Raw genomic sequence first — 24070 nt, 5'->3', positions numbered from 1 at the left:
CGACGATGACTTCTCGGGTCATCGAAAGCAGCCTCCGCGTCGGCTCGGAATTCGCCGAGCAGATGGATCCAATGGAGCTCTCTTCCTGGAACGAGCTCTTGGATTGCATCGCCGCCTTGGGAGTCGCTACGGACTATGATCGGATCGGGCTTAAACCCGACCAAAGGGAGATTAATTCTCCGCCGGTCACCCATCAGATAGCGGTGGTGGAGGAGCAACGTAGCAATTCTTCCTCTATCTTGAGGACAAACTATGTTCGGATTCCCGAGCTCTCTAAGCCGGATACCCGTCTACGGGAGGACATGGCCCAAGCTTTGAACATAGAATCAGACAGCGGGCCAAACGTACTGGGCAACATCCCGGAGCCTGAACTTCTAAGATCGGAAACTCCCCCGCCCCTGGGTCTCAGATCGGGTCAGGGTTCGGACTTAAATCTACCCACCCACCCAGATATTAATAATCTTTCCCACATTAGACAAGAGCCCCAAGAGACAGTACATCACTATTGGGCCAAATTCCTCCTTGTAATGAACAAGGTCAAGGACTGTCACGAGGAAGACGCAATTTCGTTCTTTTGCAAAAACTGCACGGACAAGGGAATCCTCAACGCCATACGTCGCCGTGACATAGCACACTTTGCTGACTTGGCGGCCATAGTACAGAAGTATTGTGCGATGGAAAGCGCCTGGAAAACCCAAACAAAATTCTAGGATCCTCCGGCTCTCACTAAACCCCCTGTCCAAACTAAAAGGGTGTACTCTCGTAAGTCACCCGATCTAATTACAAAGAAACAAAAGCCCACTACAGGGCGTGGAACTATATTGGAGGGATGGCTCAACGGACCATGCAAAATTCACAGTACACCGGATACCATGCCAACTCATAGCCTTAGAGCATGTTGGATACTCCGGCAGGTGGCCAAGAGCGGTGAGGATCTCCTCATCAACAATACCGCAGAACACCATCCCATGGACAATAACAATACAATATTAACAGTCTTCGAGACCTTCGCCTCAAATAATAGGCGTAAGCGAGCACTCCGCAGCCTTGCCGAAGTCTGCCACATGGTAGCAATAAATCCATGGAGCAATACGGCTATAACCTTCAATGCCAGTGACGAACCTAAATTCCGAACAGTCTGAGCACCAGCCGCCTTGGTCCTTAGTCCAATTGTGGACGGCTTCCGGCTTACTAAAGTGCTCATGGACGGTGGCAGCGGATTAAACCTCATATATGAGGAGACTCTTCGAAAAATGGAAATAGACAGGAGCCGCATTGAGCAAAGCAGCACGACATTCAGAGGGATCATCCCTAGTCGGGAGGCACAATGTGCAGGAAAAAATCACACTAGATGTGGTATTCGGCATGCCGGAGAATTATAGGTCCGAAGAAATCACATTCCAAGTGGCCCCGTTCAGTAGCGGGTACCACGCCCTTCTAGGGCGGGAGGCATTCACGATCTTCCAAGCTATACCCCATTACGGGTACATGAAGCTCAAAATGCCCGGGCCTAATGGAATCATCACTCTAGCTAGTGATCCGGACATAGCACTCCGCGCTGAAAATAAAACCGCCGCACTAGCCCTCGAGGCGTTGCCCGAAGCCCTTGCGGCTGAAGAACTAACCGCGCTGCGCTCCACAGTGGACAGGGACGACGTGATACTCGACAAAAGACCCAAGTCCACCTCTTTTAAACCAGCAGACGAAATAGTCAAATTCCAAGTCCACCCAACGGACCCTACAAAAACAACATCCATCGGGGCACAGTTAAACCCCACAGTAGACGCCGCACTACGGGAGTTCTTGCGCGAGAATTGGGACATCTTCGCCTGGCATCCTTCAGACATGCCAGGAATCCCACGCAGGCTGGCCGAGCATAGCCTCAACATTCTAAAGGGGTTCAAGCCAGTCAAGCAAACTCTCCGGCGTTTCTCTGAGCCTAAGCAACTAGCCATGGGAGAGGAGCTAGCCAAGTTACTTGAGGCCGGATTCATCCGAGAAGTAAAACATCCAGACTGGCTAGCAAACCTGGTGATGGTAGCAAAGAAGGACAAATCCTGGCGCCTATGTGTCGATTTCAAGGACCTTAACAAGGCTTGCCCCAAGGATCCCTTCCCCCTCCCTCGCATCGATCAAATTATCGATGCTACCGCAGGACACGACTCATTGTGTTTCCTTGACGCATACTCCGGATACCATCAAATTAAGATGGCGGAGTCCGATCAAGCCGCAACGGCATTTATCACCCCATACGGCCCCTTTGGTTTTAATACTATGCCTTTCGGGCTCAAAAACGCCGGTGCAACCTATCAACGCATGATTCAGACATGCTTGGAAACACAGATGGGCAAAACAATGGAGGCATACGTAGACGATGTGGTCATTAAAACCAGACACGTCGAATCCTTAATAGACGACTTGAGGCTCACGTTCGACAATCTCCGAACGTACGACATCAAGCTCAATCCGGAAAAATGCGTCTTCGGCGTGCCCGCCGGAAAGCTCTTAGGCTTCATCATCTCCAATAGAGGAATTGAAGCAAATCCGGCTAAAATCAGAGCTCTGTCACAGTTGGCTATCCCAATAGACCTCAAGCAAATCCAGAAACTAACTGGATGTGTGGCTGCCTTAAGCCATTTTATCTCCCGATTAGGAGAAAAGGCACTACCTCTTTATCGCCTTCTTCGACGCACCGAACACTTCAAGTGGACGGATGCGGCCACAGTCGGATTGGAAGAAATAAAAGCTATGTTGGCCACTGATACGTCTCCGTCGTATCTACTTTTCCAAACACTTTTGCCCTTGTTTTGGACTCTAACTTGCATGATTTGAATGGAACTAACCCGGACTGACGCTGTTTTCAGCAGACTTTCCATGGTGTTATTTATGTGCAGAAATAAAAGTTCTCGGAATGACCTGAAACTCCACGGAACATCTATTTGGAAAATAAGAAAAATACTAGAAGAAAAATCCACGTTAGGGGGCCCACACCCTGTCCACGAGGGTGGGGGTGCGCCTGCCCCCCCAGGGTGCGCCCCCTGCCTCGTGGGCCCCCTGACGCTCCACCGACCTCAACTCCAACTCCATATATTCACTTTCGGGGAGAAAAAATCAGGGAGAAGGATTCATCGCATTTTACGATACAGAGCCGCCGCCAAGCCCTAAAACCTCTCGGGAGGGCTGATCTGGAGTCCGTTCGGGGCTCCGGAGAGGGGAATCCATCACCATCGTCATCATCAACCATCCTCCATCACCAATTTCATGATGCTCACCACCGTGCGTGAGTAATTCCATCGTAGGCTTGCTGGACGGTGATGGGTTGGATGAGATCTATCATGTAATCGAGTTAGTTTTGTTAGGGTTCGATCCCTAGTATCCACTATGTTCTGAGATTGATGTTGCTATGACTTTGCTATGCTTAATGCTTGTCACTAGGGCCCGAGTGCCATGATTTCAGATCTGAACCTATTATGTTTTCATGAATATATGTGAGTTCTTGATCCTATCTTGCAAGTCTATAGTCACCTACTATGTGTTATGATCCGGCAACCCCGAAGTGACAATAATCGGGACCACTCTGGGTGATGACCATAGTTTGAGGAGTTCATGTATTCACTATGTGTGAATGCTTTGTTCCGGTACTCTATTAAAAGGAGGCCTTAATATCCCTTAGTTTCCGCTAGGACCCCGCTGCCACGGGAGGGTAGGACAAAAGATGTCATGCAAGTTCTCCATAAGCACCTATGACTATATTCGGAATACATGCCTACATTACATTGATGAATTGGAGCTAGTTCTGTGTCACCCTATGTTATGATTGTTACATGATGAACCACATCCGGCATAATTCTCCATCACCGATCCAATGCCTACGAGCTTTTCATATATTGCTCTTTGCTTATTTACTTTTCCGTTGCTACTGTTACAATCACTACAAAACACCAATTTTTTTACTTTTGCTACTGTTACTTTTGTTACCGTTACCACTACTATCATATTACTTTGCTACTAAACACTTTGCTGCAGATACTAAGTTATCCAGGTGTGGTTGAATTGACAACTCAATTGCTAATACTTGAGAATATTCTTTGGCTCCCCTTGTGTCGCATAAAAAAATTTGGGCTGAATACTCTACCCTCGAAAACTGTTGCGATCCCCTATACTTGTGGGTTATCAAGACTATTTTCTGGCGCCGTTGCCGGGGAACATAGCTCTATTCTTTGAGTCACTTGGGATTTATATCTGCTGGTCACTATGAAGAACTTGAAAGACGCTAAGACAACAATTTATCCCTCAACTACGAGGGGAGGTAAGGAACTGCCATCTAGCTCTGCACTTGATTCACCTTCTGTTTTGAGTAAGCTTGCGACACCTAAACCTGCTTCTGCTATTCGTTTTGATATGTCGCATGTTATTGATGATGCCACTTCTGCTATGCATGATACTTATGATGAAACTACTTCTATGCTTGATACTAATGTGCCACTTGGTGAATTTCTTGATGAACAACTTGCTAGGGCTAGAGAGAATGAAATTATTGATAATATTGATGAAAGTGATGATGAAGACTCTCCCCCTAATAAATATGAATTACCTGTTGTGCCTGAGGGCTATGTTATGGATGAAGCGATTGCTAAAGAAAATTTTGCCTGCAAAGATAGATATGATGTTAAGAAATTATTAGCTAAATGGAAGCATCAATCTCTTAATGCTAGAATGAAACCTGACCCTGCTTTTGCTACTTCACCTATCTGTGTTACTGATAAGGATTATGAATTCTCTATTGATCCTGATATAATTACTTTGGTTGAATCTGATCCTTTTCATGGCTATGAATCTGAAACTGTTGTGGCACATCTTACTAAATTAAATGATATAGCCACCCTGTTCACTAATGATGAGAAATCTCGCTACCTTTATATCCTTAAAATATTTCCGTTCTCATTAAAGGGTGATGCTAAGATATGGTTTAATTCTCTTGATCCTGGTTGTGTGCGTAGTCCCCAGGATATGATTTACTACTTCTCTGCTAAATATTTCCCTGCTCATAAGAAACAAGCTGCTTTGAGGGATATATATAATTTTGTGCAAATTGAAGAAGAGAGTCTCCCACAAGCTTGGGGGAGGCTTCTCCGATTACTTAATGCTTTGCCTGATCATCCTCTTAAGAAAAATGAAATACTTGATATCTTTTATAATGGACTAACCGATGCTTCCAGAGATTACCTGGATAGTTGTGCTGGTTCTGTTTTCAGGGAAAGAACACCAGATGAAGCTAAAATTCTATTGAATAATATGTTGACAAATTAAAATAATTGGACACTTTCGGAGCCAGCTCCTGAGCCAATTCCCGAGCCAATTCCTAAACCAACTCCAAAGAAGAGAGGTGTTCTATTTCTCAGTCCTGGAGATATGCAAGAGGCAAAGAAATCTATGAAAGAAAAGGGTATTAAAGCTGAAGATGTTAAGAATTTACCTCCTATTAAAGAAATACATGGTCTTAAACCTGTTGAAGAAACATATGATCTAAATCCTCCACCTATCGAAGAAACTCATGGTCTTGATAACTCGACACAGGTAGTAAAGGTAAATTCTCTCTATAGATTTGATGAAGGTGATATTCCTCACTATAAGTCTGCTAGACAATTCTTAGAAGAGTTTGATAACTTTATTGTCAAACAAGAAAACTTCAATGCTTATTTTGGTAGACAATTGAAATACAATTCCGATACGCTTGAACACTTGGGTGATTATATGTCTAGAGTTAAAGGTGAACTTAAACTCATTAATAAACATGCTACCATGGTTACCACTCAAGTAGAACAAGTACTTAAAGCTCAAAATGATTTGCTCAATGAATTGAATAGTAATAAAAATGATTATGCTGTTAGAGTGGCTACTAGAACTGGTAAGATGACTCGGGAACCTCTGTATCCTGAAGGCCACCGTAAGAGAATTGAGCAAGATTCTTGGAGAAATAATTTAGATGCACCTAGTCCTTCTAAAAAGAACAAAAAGAAAAATGATAGGACTTTGCATGCTTCTAGTGAACCTATTCCTGAACCACCTGAGAATCCAAATGATATTTCTATTTCTGATGCTGAAACACAATCTGGTAATGAACATGAACCTAGTGATAATATTAATGAAGATGTTCATGATGATGCTCAACCTAGTAATGATAATGATGTAGAAATTGAACCTGCTGTTGATCTTGATAACCCACAATCAAAGAATCAACGTTATGATAAGAGAGACTTTGTTGCTAGGAAACACGGTAAAGAAAGGGAACCTTGGGTTCAGAAACCCATGCCTTTCCCTCCCAAACCATCCAAGAAAAAGGATGATGAGGATTTTGAGCGCTTTGCTGAAATGATTAGACCTATCTTTTTGTGTATGCGATTAACTGATATGCTCAAAATGAATCCTTATGCTAAGTATATGAAAGAAATTGTTACTAATAAAAGAAAGATACCGGAAGCTGAAATTTCCACCATGCTTGCTAATTATACTTTTAAGGGTGGAATACCTAAGAAACTAGGAGATCTAGGAGTACCAACTATACCATGCTCCATTAAAAGAAACTATGTTAAAACTACTTTATGTGATCTTGGAGCCGGTGTTAGTGTTATGCCTCTCTCTTTATACCGTAGACTTGACTTGAATAAGCTGACACCTACTGAAATATCTTTGCAAATGGCTGATAAATCAACTGCTATACCTGTCGGTATTTGTGAGGATGTGCCTGTTGTGGTTGAAAACGTTACTATTTTAACGGACTTTGTTATTCTTGATATTCCTGAGGACGATAGTATGTCTATTATTCTTGGAAGACCTTTCTTGAATACTGCAGGGGCTGTTATTGATTGCAACAAAGGCAATGTCACTTTTCATGTTAATGGTAATGAGCATACGGTACACTTTCCGAGGAAACAACCTCAAGTCAATAGTATCAATTCTATTGGAAAAATTCCATCGATTATTTTTGGAGGTTTTGAATTTCCTCTTCCTACTGTCAAGAAGAAATATGATATTCTTATTACTGGGGATGTGCATATCCCCGTTGAGGTAACATAGTGTTATTCGAAATTTCTCCGGTTCCATGTTATTTGGAATGAGTTTGTTAACAAGACTTGATCAACCTTGTTAGTGGATTCCTTTTGATGAGAATGAGATGGATGAAACTAGAAGCACAACCTTCTGTACCCTCTCTCTACTTTCTGTTATTTAGTTGAAATAAAGTAAAAATAGTATTTTTCTGTCTGTTTTCTGATTTATCCGTGCAATATAAAAATACCCCGAAAATAAAAGTTCTCCAAATGCCCTGAAAATGGAATATGATTTTTTTAGAATATTTGAGAATATGTGGCACTGAGAACACAACAGGAGGGGCAAGCACCTGGCCACGAGGTTGGAGGGCGCGCCCTACCCCCTTGGGCGCCCCCTGCCTCGTGGGCCCCCGGTGGCTCCCCTCCACTTATTCCTGCACCCACACACTTCTTCTTCCTCCCAAAAAATTCACTATCCAGCTCAAGCACGAGTTCTAGCTCATTTTGCTGCGATTTTCGATCTCCTTGCTCAAAGCACCTCTCACAAAACTGCTTTGGGTGATTGTTCCTTGGTATGTGACTCCTCCATTGGTCCAATTAGTTTTTGTTCTAGTGCTTTATCCATTGCAAATTTGTGCTGCCTAGGTGACCATGTTCTTGAGCTTGTATGTCAAATTTATATGGTTCCAAGTAGTTCTAATGCTTGATATAGGCTCTAGGCACTTGTAGGAGTAGTTGCTATCAATTTTGTTGAGTTTGGTTCACTTTTATTTGAAGTTGCTAAAAATTTCAAAAAATTTTCAGAGGAAGAAATATGCTTAGGAAAATGTTCCAAGGTGGTTCTTCAAGGAAGCAAGGACCCAGGCTTGCAATGCGTGATGCTGACGATGAGCCACCAAGGGACGCTCCAGTGCGGCCTTGTGAATGGCCTTCAGAGAACTTTATGGATCGAGCGGGAATCAAGGAAGAATTTAACGCATATTTGCGTAACGCTGATCTTGTGAGCTTCGAGGCAGAGAAGTGCCGCCAATACCACTATCTCACTAGTTCATTTTTGAGGAGGTTTGAATTTTCATCTTCACGTAATTCTCCAACTGTCCTGTTTGATCTCTATGAAAAATCTTATACTATGGACTTAGAGGATTTTACCACTGCTTGCAAACTTCCACAATGGGGTAGTGCTAGTGAACCCCGCAAATCTGAATTTAGAAATTTTCTTGCTAGTATAACTGTGGGGGAATCTAGGGACATAGCACAAGCTACCATAGGGAGCATTCATTTTCCTGCTATACATTATTTTGCTGTCTTCATAGGTAGGTGCATTAATGGTAAGGATGAAGCAAGTCATATGTGTGTCCCTGATCTCAGTATTCTTAGGAGTGCTGTGTTAGGAGACAAATCTTATAATTTGGGAGCCATTGTTGCACGTAGGTTGCATCATAATAGATTTAATGGAGATTTCTTTGGAGGAATTTATGCAACCCGCTTAGCTGATTTTCTTGGTGTTGACATACGTGAGGATGATATTGAGTTGCCTCCTACTTATTTAACTTTAATGCTATGGTTCACCACCAGTTTGTCGAGAGGAATGAATCACCTCTCCGGTATCGCTTAATCTTTGACAGACGTCGTGCTGTCCGTATTACTCTCCCTGCTCCTGCCTTCTTTGATTATCAGGCAAAAGGAAGATATGTTATTACCAGAGAGGAGGCAGATGAGTACGAGAGGAGGGCGGAGGCAGCTCGCCGCCACGCTGCAGCTCAGGAGGCAATAACTGCAGCAGCGCAGTACGACCCCGACTACAACTATGGATATCCGCCAGGCCATCCGTGGCAATAAACCAACTTAGGCCAAAAGCCTAAGCTTGGGGGAGTATGTATTTCTCACCGACATTACATTTATATTCACACACTCATTGCTAGATGTCGGTGCTCATACTCTTTCACTGTAATATCCATGCTAGTTTATTTTCTTTTTCTTGCTTTCTTCTTGTGTGTTTGTTAAACCTTAAGAAAAAACAAAAAAATAGTGTAGCTTTTAGTTAGTTTACCTTTCTTGCTGAAGTAGTAATAATTAAAAAGAAAACCCAAAAATATTTCCTGTTCTTCTTTTGCTTGTTGGGAGCTTTCCCGTGTAAATAGTTTTATTTCTTTTCTTTTCTTTGGGGGTTGATAGGAGAAGACCATGATTAAATTGTTGAAGTGGCTCTTATATGCATTATTGTTGATTTAACCAAGAGTCCATATTGCCTTGTCTTCTCCTATTTGTTGAATGCTCGCAGATTCCAGCTTTGTCCAATGCACGTGCACTCTTATTATTTTCACATCGTTCGGTTGTGCAAGTGAAAGGCAATTATGACGATATATGATGAACTGACTGAGATGAGAAAAGCTGGTATGAACTCGACCTCTCTTGTTTTTGTAAATATGATGAGTTCATCGTTCCTGATTCAGCCTATTATGAATAAACATGTTTGTAATGCCAATTAGAGATCATAGTTGCTTATGCCATGCTTGATTAGCTATGAGTTATAATGGTTTACCTTGCGTGCCAACATGCTATTAAAATGGTTGTGATGTGGTATCCTCCTTTGAATGATTTAAGTGACTCGACTTGGCACATGTTCACACATGTAGTTGAAACAAAATCAACATAGTCTTTACGATATTTATGTTCATGGTGGATTATATCCTACTCATGCTTGTACTCAATGTTTATTAATTTTAATGCATGTTCATGACTGTTGTCGCTCTCTAGTTGGTCGCTTCCCAGTCTTTTGCTAGCCTTCACTTGTACTAAGCGGGAATACTGCTTGTTCATCCAATCCCTTAAACCCCAAAGTTATTCCATATGAGTCCACCATACCTTCCTATATGCGGTATCTACTTGCCATTCCAAGTAAATTTGTATGTGCCAAACTCTAAACCTTCAAATGAAATTCTGTTTTGTATGCTCGAATAGCTCATGTATCAACTAGGGCTGTCCGTATCTTCCATGCTAGGCAGGTTATTCTCAAGAGGAGTGGACTCCGCTCCTCATTCACGAGAAAACGGCTGGTCACCGGGATGCCCAGTCCCATGCTTTATGCAAACTAAATCAAAATAATTGCAAACAAAACTCCCCCTGGGACTGTTGCTAGTTGGAGGCACTCGTTGTTTCGAGCAAGCCATGGATTGATGCTTGTTGGTGGAGGGGGAGTATAAACTTTACCATTCTGTTTGGGAACCGCCTATAATGTGTGTAGCATGGAAGATATCACCATCTCTTGATTGTTATGTTGACAATGAAAGTATGCCGCTCAAAATATTATTTATCTCTATTTCAAAATCGAGCTCTGGCACCTCTACAAATCCCTGCTTCCCTCTGCGAAGGGCCTATCTATTTATTTTTATGTTGAGTCATCACCCTCTTATTAAAAAGCACCAGCTGGAGAGCACCGCTGTCATTTGCATCCATTACTATTAATCTCTACTCCTAATGGAGCAGTTGGTGAATAGTCTGCACGGTTTTTTTCGCTGGTTTTTTTTGTCACCTCCCCCACCTCACCGGTTTAGTTTCGCGTCACCCTCACACACAACAAAAAAATCTGAATGGATCAGAACTTTTCATTCTGGCGCAAGTTATTGAGGAATGTCTTTATGTGAAAGAATCAATCACGATCAATCTCTAAAGACCAAATCTAAATTAATTAACCTTACCTTAAATTGCTTGATCACATTAATTAGGAAACAAATAACTGAGTATTGTTGTCTGCCACTCCTAAAGACCAGTTGGTGAATAGTCTCCACAGTTTTTTCGCTGGTTTTTTCGTCGCCTCCCCCACCCCACCGGTTTAGTTTCGCGTCACCCTCACACACAACAAAAAAATCTGAACGGATCAGAACTTCCCATTCTGGCGCAAGTTATTGAGGAATGTCTTTATGTGAAAGAATCAATCACGATCAATCTCTAAAGACCAAATCTAAATTAATTAACCTTACCTTAAATTGCTCAATCACATTAATTAGGAAACAAATCTCTACTCCTAATGTCTCAGTTGGTAGTCTCCGTTCCGGGTTAATTTTCGTCCCACCTTCCCTGGGTTTTTTGTCCTCCCTCCCACCTCCCAATTCCCCCGCAGTAAGGATCCCACCTCCCAGTTTCGTCGGTTTTTTTTGCCGGGTTTTTATTCGTCCCCGCAGGCCATGCCGCCCCTCCTCTCGATCCACCGCTCCCGCTGCGACCTCTCTCTCTCTCTCCCTCGTCTCCCGCTCCACCGCCGCTGCCCCATCTCCCGCTCCGTCGCCGCCCCTACTGCTCCACCGGACCGACCTCTTCTTCGAGCGCGATGGCAGGAGCAGCTCCACCTCTCCATTCCCCACGCGATAACACTCCTGACCCCCACCCCATGCCTGGCCGCCGCTAGAGTTTCAACCTTCGCTGCCCCGCCGCCACCTCTCCTCACTTTCCCCCACCGCCGCCCCACTGTGCCCCCTCTCATGTTTCGATCTGGAAAACGGGAAGGAGATGATGAGCAGAGCGGTCAAATCCGTGGCGGGCGGTGCCTCCCCAAGCTCCCGTCGGGGCGAGGCACTAGAGGCCGCCACCCTCGCCTCTCATGTGCATCGCGGTTCTGGATCGGCCGCCAGCATGCTTGAGGTGCAGCCTTTCCCCTTCCCCTATCTCTTCTCTCTCTCACTCCTACCATCCTGGTTTCCTGAGTTCCGGCTGCTTGCGGAGTGGGCATGGAAGGAGCGGTGTTGGGCTAGAAGGTAAGGGAGTGGATCGGCCGCCGGCATGCTCGCCGCTGTGCCATCCGTGTCCCTCCAACGATGCCCTGTATCGCCCACGTCCAGGTCCTCCAGATCCTAATTATGCTATGACATTTGATTTTGCACATGCACGTAACAAAGTTGATTTTGTACACTGTTGTTGCTGAGATCGCTACCCTTATTCTTAGTTTTTGCAGGTAGAAAAATGGAGGGAAATCAAAGTCAGAAGAACTGAAAATTCTATGCACTGTGTCTACAAGAAGTAAAAGCTGCCTATTCCTACAACAAGTATGCATATGAGCATATCACATAAGGATAAGGATCCACGAGTGGGTATTACTTTTAGAACGTTTGTTAGAATCATTCTTTATACGAACTTGACTGTACTTTCAGCCACAGAGCTGCAAATTTCATGGGCTAATGCATGATATGATAGCATAATATAAACTAGAGGACCTTCAGACTTGGCTCTCTGCTGGGGTGAAGGCTGTGAAGTGGTTTGCCGCAGATTCAGAGGCCATTTTTCTTACCAATTTGTACATGCTCTACAGTTCAGAGCTGGTTTTTATTTTTCCTTAAAGAAATCCGATTTAATTTTCTGTTGGTTTTTGCTTTATCTTCTTTAGCTCATATTCTTCTATAACATGGTGCTTTTTTATCTCTTATGAACGTAAGTAGCATGCATCGAAGTGCTCGACAGTGACAAGCAGGTTCTGCAGGGAACCATGGTGCTATGTGTCAATGGCTTAAAATTGCAGTCAGGAGGATGTTGTCGGGCCTCCTGGGACGGATATATCCTACTAAGTGAAAGTTGCCGCGGCGGAGACTGACTTTACTTCTTCTTCAGGTGTTCTATTCTATTTAGTTAAATTAATTGGAGGTGACCTAATTGAAGCATTTGTTTCTCATGATCAGATTGGCCGATGATACAGCATACACTCCAACCTGGCTTGGCAAGGTACATTAAAATGTATCATTATGTAGTATGAAAGGTAAGGGAGAAAATCTGAGAGCCTTGCATAAGCTACAACACTTTTTTTAGAGCAACGACAATGTTGTCGTGAGAGTTATGCTCAACTCTTGCCATGTACAAAAGGATTTTAACATTCCAATTCTTGTTTATCCTTTTGTCGCTAAAAATTCTTTACTAATTATGACTTTCATTTTGTTTCTTCTAGATGTAACTCGATCCACTGTGTCCGATCATAAGGTGACAATGGCGGCACAACAGCCAGGAGGAGGCGGTGGCGAGCCCCCCTCCTCCAACTGTAGCAATCCACCAGGCGGCGGCACGAACGACCTTCATCTCTAGATGCTTCCCTGCACACCGATGAGATTCACGCCGATGGTCTTGACTTATGACCAATGTCCTTCAGGCCTGAAGTCCCTGTAGTACCCAAGGTCGAGTGATCACTGCTGCGCCTCGCTGTGTCCTAACTCCTGACCAATGTCCTTCAGCCTCTGGTAGCTCATTCACTTTTTAGTGTTCCATCTCCTTCTGTCAAGGTTTAATGTTCTTGTACTATTTTTCTGAGACATGGTCACGGTTTCTTTATGCATGATTTTTTTAAGAAATCAAAAATCTTGTTATGTAATGTTTAGTATCTCTTTGTACCTCTAATTTATGCACCAAACTAGAGGGGGGGCATGAAGGCATGGATGTTCAATATTTTTTCCAATAATATATGGTGAAAAAACAATTTGATTTTTGTATACTTGTGTCTTTAATGTTCACTTGGTCCATTAGTTTAATTTTTCTTGAACTTCTATTTGGAAGGAGGCAAATTGATCAGATGTCACCATCTCACATCTCAGTGCCAGTCTATTGCAACATTGGCACATATTATTCTGATATGTAATATTCTGAATAATAATTTGATTATGTCCAAGTGAACAGTAGAAGAATTATCTGCCAGTGCATAGAGTATTTTCGACTTTCACCATCGAGTCTTTGTAGGTAAGTTGTATTTGTTTAATCTACTGACACATGCATATTTGACATGGAATGCAGGAAGGGCCACAACTAATTGATGTTCTCATAATGCTACCATAATACTATGGTTCTCCTTTCTCAGTTCTGGGAAAGAGTTCACTTCAAGAATTTGCTTTTCTTTTTGTTCACTTTCAATTCCCCTTTGTCAATCCCTCTCTCATTTGACTGCAGGATACTGTGCTTACTCCCATCTCTCGTTTGATCACAGGCTTTCAAAGGTGGGGCATGGGCTCAGAGGTGAAGCCACTAGCGGTTCAACTTTGCACATACAAGAAAATAAAATCAAGGTTCTGCTGCTGAATAGATATTGTGTTGTAAACTTTAATACACACACACACACATGGATAAGTCAGTTAATCATTGCCTTCTGTGATCAAATTGGCTTGCTATTGTGAAGGAAATGAGTTATTTGCCTGCTTCTGTGATCATGGGTTAGTTGGAAATCAGAATGTATAATTAATTATTAGAGAATGTCGCTCACAGTTAATTTATATAAATCTGCACTACAAGCTAAATGTGTGCAATTTCTGTTGGGTTCCAATATAGAAATTTGGACAATATATAAGGATCAATACAAATCCTGCTGCCTTCCGATGAATAGATCTTTCAAAGGACATCTTCTAAGACAGCAGCCACACATTGTTCTTGCATATAAATCATATAAATGGATTCATTCAGATTTATTTTGTTTCATGTCCATGAAAGTTCTCTCATCTTTTGATGTGTGTTTTCTGTAGGGACTTACTTGGTGTGAAAATTATGCTCCAGCTTTAATAGCTAATATCAGGAACTATGTTTTAGTGTTTATTCCTTACCATTTCCATCCAATAAACTAATGTGCCTACTTTTGTACAATGTTCTTAACTGAAGTGGATTGTTCATGCAGGCACAAATTGGACTGACAAATGCTGATAGAGGAGGAGAACACCATGCAAGTACGTATGTGCCAAAATTGATAGATTTACCTCTAGGCATTGCATTATTTGCCGCAGTGTAGGTGTACTCTTTAAGGAATTTGTAGGAGATAGCAAAGGACTAGATGAAGGATCCATTCCTTTTAGAAACAGGTGGAAAGCATTCAGTTTAGTAAATATTGTATATACCCTTCTCCTGAAAAGTTCGATGTTGTTGCTTGGGAAAAAGGAAAATGCTCACAGATCAAATCCTTTGGTACAATTATTACTTTTTAGGGATGCAAATTTTAAACTTCAGTCATGCTTTATTGGTCGTTTTTCTCCAATAATTATCTTCCATGTAGTATAAACATCTGGAGGTATAATTAGTTTTTATTTTATTTTGTACTACAAGATAATAACAATGCATACAGTGGAGACTGAATTAGCTTAGGACATCAAAGGAAGTTCCTTCTGTAACTTGAAGAGTGTTCTTTCATATGTGTTGATAACAGTGTGCCTCCAATTAGTTTCTAGACATCCTTTCCAAGCCTCATACCTTTCATATTCCTCTGTTTTCTCCTTTTAGTCCAATTATTTCTCGTGTTAAACATGGTTATGAGCTTATTGGATCTTAAAAAAACTACATTACATGTGTAGTAATTTTAGTAGCTAGACATGCATACTCTGCTATGTTAGATTTAGGAGAAAGAGTTGTTTTATTCATTCATCTGGATTTTTTTGTCTATAATGCTGATCTATTTTTTCATCTTTTGATCTTCTTTACTTCAGTTGTGCTCTTGTTACATTAACTCAGCATGATGGAATGTTTCGTGCTAACATGATTCATGGTTGCAGGCTGCCGCGACAGAAAACCGGGAGCCCCCTAGGAACAAAATAAAAAAGGTCCCAACCTCATGTCGATGCTTATCTTAAAAACTTGGCATGAATTATGTTATACTTGCTAAAACATCGTAGGAATGAAGCTAAAGGCAACTTTCCTGATATTGTGAAAGAATTTTTTAAGCGCATCATCTAGATATTGATAGTTTTGTAATAGATGTTAAGGTCGAACATCGCTCAGTTTGTTACATGCACATGTCGTTAATATTTCTTTTTGTTATCAATTTACATTGCAAAATTGGACTTCAATTATTCAATAATTATGTTAGTGTTATATTATTTGTACGTGTGAAATTTAACATGTAACTCTTGCAAACTATTTCAAGAGCCCGTGGCAACGCACGGGCACTCTACTAGTTTATATTGGGTATGACTATGACTGGATCTCTTTTACCATGAATTACAATGTCTAGTCAGTCCTTGATCTTTAAAGGTGCTCTGCATTTATGTTTTGCGTCTCAGAAAGGGCTAGCGAGATACCATCTTGTTATATCATATCATGATTGTTTTGAGAAAGTGTTGTCATCCGAGATTTATTATTATCGCTCGCTAGTTGATTATGCTATTGACATGAGTAAACATGAGACCTAAGAGTTATTGCGAATGTGGTTAGTCATAATCTTTGCTGAAAACTTGAATGCTGGCTTTACATATTTACAACAAGAGCAAACAGAGTTTGTAAAAGTTTTTCTTTATCACTTTCAGTTTATCAACTGAATTGCTTGAGGACAAGCAAAGGTTTAAGCTTGGGGGAGTTGATATGTCTCCATCGTATCTACTTTCCAAACACTTTTGCCCTTGTTTTGGACTCTAACTTGCATGATTTGAATGGAACTAACCCGGACTGACGCTGTTTTCAGCAGACTTTCCATGGTGTTATTTATGTGCAGAAACAAAAGTTCTCGGAATGACCTGAAACTCCATGGAACATCTATTTGGAAAATAAGAAAAATACTGGAAGAAAAATCCACGTTAGGGGGCCCACACCCTGTCCACGAGGGTGGGGGGCGCGCCTGCCCCCCCAGGGCGCTCCCCCGCCTCGTGGGCCCCCCTGACGCTCCACCGACCTCAACTCCAACTCCATATATTCACTTTCAGGGAGAAAAAAAATCAGAGAGAAGGATTCATCGCGTTTTACGATACGGAGCCGCCGCCAAGCCCTAAAACCTCTCGGGAGGGCTGATCTGGAGTCCGTTCGGGGCTCCGGAGAGGGGAATCCATCGCCATCGTCATCATCAACCATCCTCCATCACCAATTTCATGATGCTCACCGCCGTGCGTGAGTAATTCCATCATAGGCTTGCTAGACGGTGATGGGTTGGATGAGATCTATCATGTAATCGAGTTAGTTTTGTTAGGGTTTGATCCCTAGTATCCACTATGTTCTGAGATTGATGTTGCTATGACTTTGCTATGCTTAATGCTTGTCACTAGGGCCCGAGTGCCATGATTTCAGATCTGAACCTATTATGTTTTCATGAATATATGTGAGTTCTTGATCCTATCTTGCAAGTCTATAGTCACCTACTATGTGTTATGATCCGGCAACCCCGAAGTGACAATAATCGGGACCACTCCCGGCGATGACCATAGTTTGAGGAGTTCATGTATTCACTATGTGTTAATGCTTTGTTCCGGTACTCTATTAAAAGGAGGCCTTAATATCCCTTAGTTTCCGCTAGGACCCCGCTGCCATGGGAGGGTAGGACAAAAGATGTCATGCAAGTTCTTTTCCATATGCACGTATGACTATATTCGGAATACATGCCTACATTACATTGATGAATTGGAGCTAGTTCTGTGTCACCCTATGTTATGATTGTTACATGATGAACCGCATCCGACATAATTCTCCATCACCGATCCAATGCCTACGAGCTTTTCATATATTGTTCTTCGCTTATTTACTTTTCCGTTGCTACTGTTACAATCACTACAAAACACCAAAAAATTTACTTTTGCTACTGTTACTTTTGTTACTGTTACCACTACTATCATATTACTTTGCTACTAAACACTTTGCTGCAGATACTAAGCTATCCAGGTGTGGTTGAATTGACAACTCAACTGCTAATACTTGAGAATATTCTTCGGCTCCCCTTGTGTCGAATCAATAAATTTGGGTTGAATACTCTACCCTCGAAAACTGTTGCGATCCCCTATACTTGTGGGTTATCAGCCACCAACCCAATCTTGGCCGCGCCAAATGTCGGGGAACCAATGCTGTTATATATAGAGGCAATACACCAAGTTGTAAGCGCAGTGCTCGTCGTCGAACGAGAGACGGGCGGACATAGGTTCGCACTTCAAAAGCCGGTATACTATGTATCCACTGTCCTCACTCCATGCAAATCACGGTATCCACATTATCAAAATATAGCATACGTGGTCTTCATGGCATCCCGGAAACTATGACACTACTTTCAAGAGTGTTCAATTACGGTGGCCTCTGAAGTACCACTCAATGACATAATAAACAACCGCGATGCCACTGGCCGGATTGCCAAATGGGCCATTGAGCTCCTCCCGTTCGACATAATATACAAACCACGACGAGCCATTAAGTCACAAGTACTGGCGGATTTCGTCGCCGAATGGACAGAACCCGAACTCCCTAAAGAGTACAGCGCGTACTCCAATTGGATCATGCACTTTGACGGCTCTAAAATGCTGGCTGGTCTGGGGGCTCGCATCGTCCTGACATCCCCCACTGGAGATACAGTCCAATACGTAGTCCAAATACTATACACAGACTCCAACAACGCAGCAGAATATGAGGCCCTATTACATGGTCTCCGGATGGCAGTCTCCATGGGCATCCAACGCCTAGAGGTGCGTGGGGATTCGAACCTCGCAATATCTCAAATAAATGGAGACTTCGACGCCAAGGATCCGAAAATGGCGCTTACCGCAACGCCGTCCTCAAGATGTCAGCTCGGTTCGAGGGGCTTGAATTCCACCATGTGGTCTGGGAAAACAATCAGGCGGCGGATATCCTCGCCCGCATCGGCGCTAAGCGTGACCCCGTCCCACCTAATATCTTCTTGGAAAGGTTGTTTAAGCCATCTGTAGTATGGGAAGGAGAGACCGGCAATAATAGTCCGGACCCGGCCACAACGCCAGATCCCGAACACTCTGACATAATCGGAGGCTCAGCCACCGAAATAACACCTTCGGCCCACGTGATTATGGCCGTCATCGCCCCGTGGACAGAACCCTTCTTGGCTTACCTAACTAGGCAAGAACTACCCGAGGACCCAAACGAGGCACATTGCATTGTGCGGCGGTCTAAAGCCTACAAGGTCCACGAGGGAGAGCTTTATAAGAGAAGCGCCACCGGAGTACTTCAAAGGTGCATCTCCGAAGAGGAAGGACGACAACTATTGGCAGAAATTCATGCTGGACTTGGCGGCCATCACGCCGCAGCCCGGGCCCTTGTAAGCAAGGCCTTCCGAACAGGTTTTTACTGGCCGACGGCCCGAGCAGACGCACAGGACCTCGTTCAACATTGCGTCGGTTGCCAGATTTTTGCAAACCAAAGCCATATGCCACATACCGCTCTCCAAACAATCCCCATTACTTGGACTTTTGCGGTCTGGGGGCTTGATATGGTCGGACCCCTTAAAGGGGGAAGCCATAAGAAAAAATACCTATTGGTCATGGTGGATAAATTCACCAAATGGATAGAAGCCAAACCAGTTAAAACGGCCGAATCCGGACTAGTGATAGACTTCATATCCGGGGTTGTACACCGTTACGGCGTCCCCCACAGCATCATCACCGATAATGGCTCAAACTTTACAGCCGACGAGGTAAAAACTTGGTGCAGCAACATGGGCATTAAGCTCGATTATGCCTCCGTCTATGACCCCCAAACAAACGGTCAGGTCGAACGGGCAAATAGTCTTGTCATGAGCGGCATTAAACCCAGATTAGTGCGATCCTTAAAGGAATCAAATACGCACTGGGTAGAGGAGCTCGACTCCGTACTACGGGGGCTGCGGACCACGCCGAATCGCAGTACCGGATACACACCGTTTTTTATGGTGTACGGCACAGAGGCAGTACTGCCCTGCGACATCATTCATAACTCACCTCGAGTGCGCATGTACGAAGAGAAAGAAGCCGAGCTTGATCGGCAGGACAGTTTGGACGCTCTGGAGGAGGAGCGTGACGTGGCAAAAGCCCGGTCCGCATTTTATCAGCAACAGGCTCGACGGTATCAAAGCAGAGAAGTACGGGCCAAAAATTATAATGTTGGCGAACTAGTTCTACGCCTACCAGAGAAGAAAAAGAACAAACTCGAGCCCAAATGGGAAGGTCTCTTCGTTATCGACCAAGTTCTCACCGGTGGAGCGTACCGTCCGCGGGATGCATCGGACAATCGAATCGAGCCAAACCCATGGAACGCAGCCAGACTCCGAAGGTTCTACGCCTAGTTCTGGACTATGTGTTCGTCTCCTCAGCTTCGTCAATTTTTTAATCAGCTATCTGTCTTTTCTTTCTTTCTTTCTTCCCTTTAAAATGTGTCTTGACTACACAATCTTGACGCGCTAGGCGTGCTCATTATACCTGGGGGCTTCTTATACAGAAGCTTAATATAGCTATGTTTCGGGCTCTATGCCCTCCGCACATGTGTTACTTTTCCACATGTACCTTTTCTTCGCCACTATATGCATCGATATGACTTAAGTTTTGGCCAAGCTGGGTTGCCTGGCTCTTGTGTTTATGCCCTACGTTCCCGTTAATTCGGCTAGGGCATAAGGGGAGCACCTCTGCGATTGTTACTGCCGGGTCAGCCGGATGTGTACCTTAGACTGGGTGAAGCCGAAAGCTAGCGTTCTTAAGGGAATATTCGGTCGGTGAACAAAAGATGACTTTTATTTATCATAATACACGCCCCCAGATGTTTATATCCTGCATCTACTTTTGCAGTTCGGACATGCACATTAATGCATGCGTACCCAGGGAAAGGAACCCTTAATGGAACTATTCTCCCTGGAAGATGTTTCTTACTATCCATGTAATATAACATAACTAGTTGGGTACTTGTCTGTTCAAGCACTTATGACCCCTACGCCTAGTTTCCACGCATACCCCGGTTTTTACATAACTGAGCGGGTATTCAGATACACTCCGGACTGTCGGGTCCGGAGGTCGAAGCGAAAAGGTCTGCCATGGCAAATGATCTACAATCCGGCTAGGGACAATATATGTCAATTGAAGTACACAGTCACTTAGACTGACTAAATTCTTCTTCTATACCATCCAACAGGCTGTCTAGCCTATAGTCCTGTTGGGAATACTTTGCGGCTAATTTCACCTGGTCATACACCAAACTGACGGGGATTTCTTTCCCATCAGACCCCACAGGCCCGACTTCGGCCATATGGTTCGGGTCAGCCTTGGTATATCGAGTCTTCACCATGGCCCAGGCTTCCCTCGCACCTTGTCGGCAGGCAGATATCTTCCATAATCGGAAGCGCTGCCGCGCTCCCTTGAGCATCTCTACGAGCTCCCCCATGCCTCCTGGCAGGGAGGCGTACGGCCACAAGGCCTGGGCAATACCATACATCACCTGCCGAACTTGTTCGTGCAGTTGTGAGAGCTCGGGCAGAAGATCACCTGCAGACCCGGGCATCTCTTCTGCGGGACGACCCATCAGCATACCTACAGATATAACTCTGTTAGCCGGTTTCTTCGCCGAACTCCATAAAAGTTCATTTAAGCACTTACTAAAAATGCCGCGTTGAAGCCTTTTATTCTCCTTTACGGAGTCAGCGAGCTGGGCCCAAACATCTTTCAGTTCAACACTTAGTCGGATATTGGCATCTTGGAGATCATTTTTCTCCTGCCTAACCTTCTTAAGCACGCGCTCGCCAGCCTTTAACTGTCGTTGAGCATGTTCCTCATCCCCTTGCATGACCTCCGGATTCATTTCGGGATCACCTGCAGAATCTATTGTCAGATTTGCATGCATGCCGCATACTACCTGGTACATGTCATAGAAACAAGTGTTACCAGATGGGGCCTTCTCGGACTCCTTTACTGCGGCAACTGTGGCCTGAAGCTGGGCTTTGCACTCCTCCAGCTCTTGAGACAACTGGGTATTCTTCTCTGTAAGAACCTATGCAAAACAATGATCCTTAAATCAGTTGTGCCAACTGTTTCAAGTCTCAGGGGCTACTGATATACATAATTATTAGATTTTCTTACCCATATATCCTTTACATACTGGTCCATGGCTCTGGCAAGACCATTTTGAGCAGCTCGGATGTACGCGTCTCCTGGGTTGAAGGCATCGAACGCCTCTTGGGAGAAACAAGCGTCGCGGAGTACGGCCCGACGACGCCTGTGATTCATGGCGCTCTCCACTTCGGAATTCATAGCGTACAGCCTATCTGCATCCTCTGTAGGAGGAACATCCGGTGTTGGCCCCATGTTAGCATCCGCTTCTAAGTCCGGCGATGGAGCCCGACTGGTGGAGGCGTGGCCGGCAACCTCTCTGGATATAGTCCGGCGAGCGTTTTTCCTACTAGGAAACATGAGCATTATTATATTTTAAAAGACGACAACCACGGAGCGGGGTTCCTTTTCATACCTCTGCGACGGCGTCTCAGTCCTTACCGCCTTCCTTTTAAGCCTACCCGGCTTCGGTGCCCCTTGTTGGTGAGTCACTGCGGGTTCGGCATGGTGTCCCGTGGGCCTTCCCTGTAAGACACCATATGTGTGCGGTAGGTGAAGTGCAGAAAAGGGATCCCTCTCGGAAGTTGGGACTCCGGTTTTACTTACATGCGATGCAGGGAGTAGTCTAGGATAGTCGGCTATGATGGCCACCATGTCATCGTCGCAGCTCAATTGATAGAACGTCCTGTCAATAAGCTCCACGAATGTGTCCGGATCTTCTTCGGTCTGGGGTCGAGGGCCCGGTCAGGGTCCTCTGGTTGTGGAGGCGAGTTGTGGACCTCCCTCACAGCTTTTCGCAGTTCCTGCTATGAAATAGCAAAGTAAATATTTATGACAAAGAACGCGGGAAGGTCTGGAGTAAAAGGTAGCAGCTCACCCAGTTTGGGGGGTTGTACATGGAGAGTCCATCCCGTGGCTTGATGCGGATGAACTCCTCTTCCTCTCCTTTATACAAATCGGACAGTATTTTCGCTAGAGCCGCGATGGAGTCCAGACCTTTACGACCACATCGGGTGGCATCGTCTTCTCCATTGAAGTGCCACATGGGTTGTCCCCTATATTGAAGTGGCTGCACCCCCCGCATTATACATATGGACATAACTTCGATTATTGTCAATCCTGATTTGGCCAGCGTCCTTATCCGGCCCATCAGGTAAAGGACTTCTCCGTTATCTTCCTCCTGGGGGCTCCGAGGGCGCCAGCTACGACGTTTCTTCAAGGGAGCGTTGTCGAACTCAGGAAGGCCCATCCGAATAGGGTCCGGAAGGGGGACGTCCTCCATATAAAACCACTCCGAAGGCCAGTCTTCGGATGTCTTCTTCGGAGTACCGGACAGGTATCCGGTCCCGGCGATGCGCCATATTTCGGCTCCGCCCACTTGATATATTGACCTCTCCTGTGTACGGGGTACGAGGCAGAATAGCCTCTTCCATAGCTCGAAATGAGCTTCGCAGCCCAAAAACAACTTGCAAAGGGCGACATAGCCAGCGATGTGTAATATGGAGGCGGGAGTAAAACTATGCAGCTGGAGGCCGTAGAACTCCAGGAGCCCGCGGGGGAACGGATGGATTGGAAATCCAAGCCCCCTTAATAAGTAAGGGACAAGGCATACCCGCTCCCCCATAGATGGGTTGGGAAAGCAATCCGCTTGCTCCCTGCCATTATAAGTGGCTAGTCCAGCTCGGACGGGGACCATATACGCAAGAGGGAGAAACCCCTGGGTCTGTAACTCTACTAACTCTCTGTGGGAGATGGAACACTTCTTCCAGTTGCCTGGCTTAGGGCTACGGGAGCGAGAGGAGCAACTGCGATGGCCGGCCATGATGGAATGGACTTTTCCGGGTGTGCTCTGATGGATACTCGCGATGGGAGGATGGTGTGATCTGGATCTAAGGATCCCCGGCTCTTTAAATAGACGATTTACTCACATGGCTAGGGTGGCAAATGTAAAAATGCCCTGGCTTCTCGCATTCGCTCGACACGTGGAAGATAGCCATTACTAGGCGCCGAAGCCAAGGAGTGCAAACATTTATGGGAAGCCGGACACTACTCAACAGGTACTCAGGATTTGGAGAAGAACCCGCCTTGCAATGCTGAAGACAATCTGCGCGCCGGACTCATCGTCATTGAAGCCTGATTCGGGGGCTACTGAGGGAGTCCTGGATTAGGGGGTCCTCGGACAGCCGGACTATATACTTCTGCCGGACTGTTGGACTATGAACATACAAGACTCAAGACTTCGTCCCGTGTCCGGATGGGACTCTCCTCTGCGTGGAAGGCAAGCTTGGCAATACG

The sequence above is a fragment of the Aegilops tauschii genome, chromosome 5 (assembly GCF_002575655.3).
Source record: "Aegilops tauschii subsp. strangulata cultivar AL8/78 chromosome 5, Aet v6.0, whole genome shotgun sequence".
NCBI classification, from domain to species: domain Eukaryota; kingdom Viridiplantae; phylum Streptophyta; class Magnoliopsida; order Poales; family Poaceae; genus Aegilops; species Aegilops tauschii.
Note: the sequence above shows the minus strand (reverse complement) of the source record.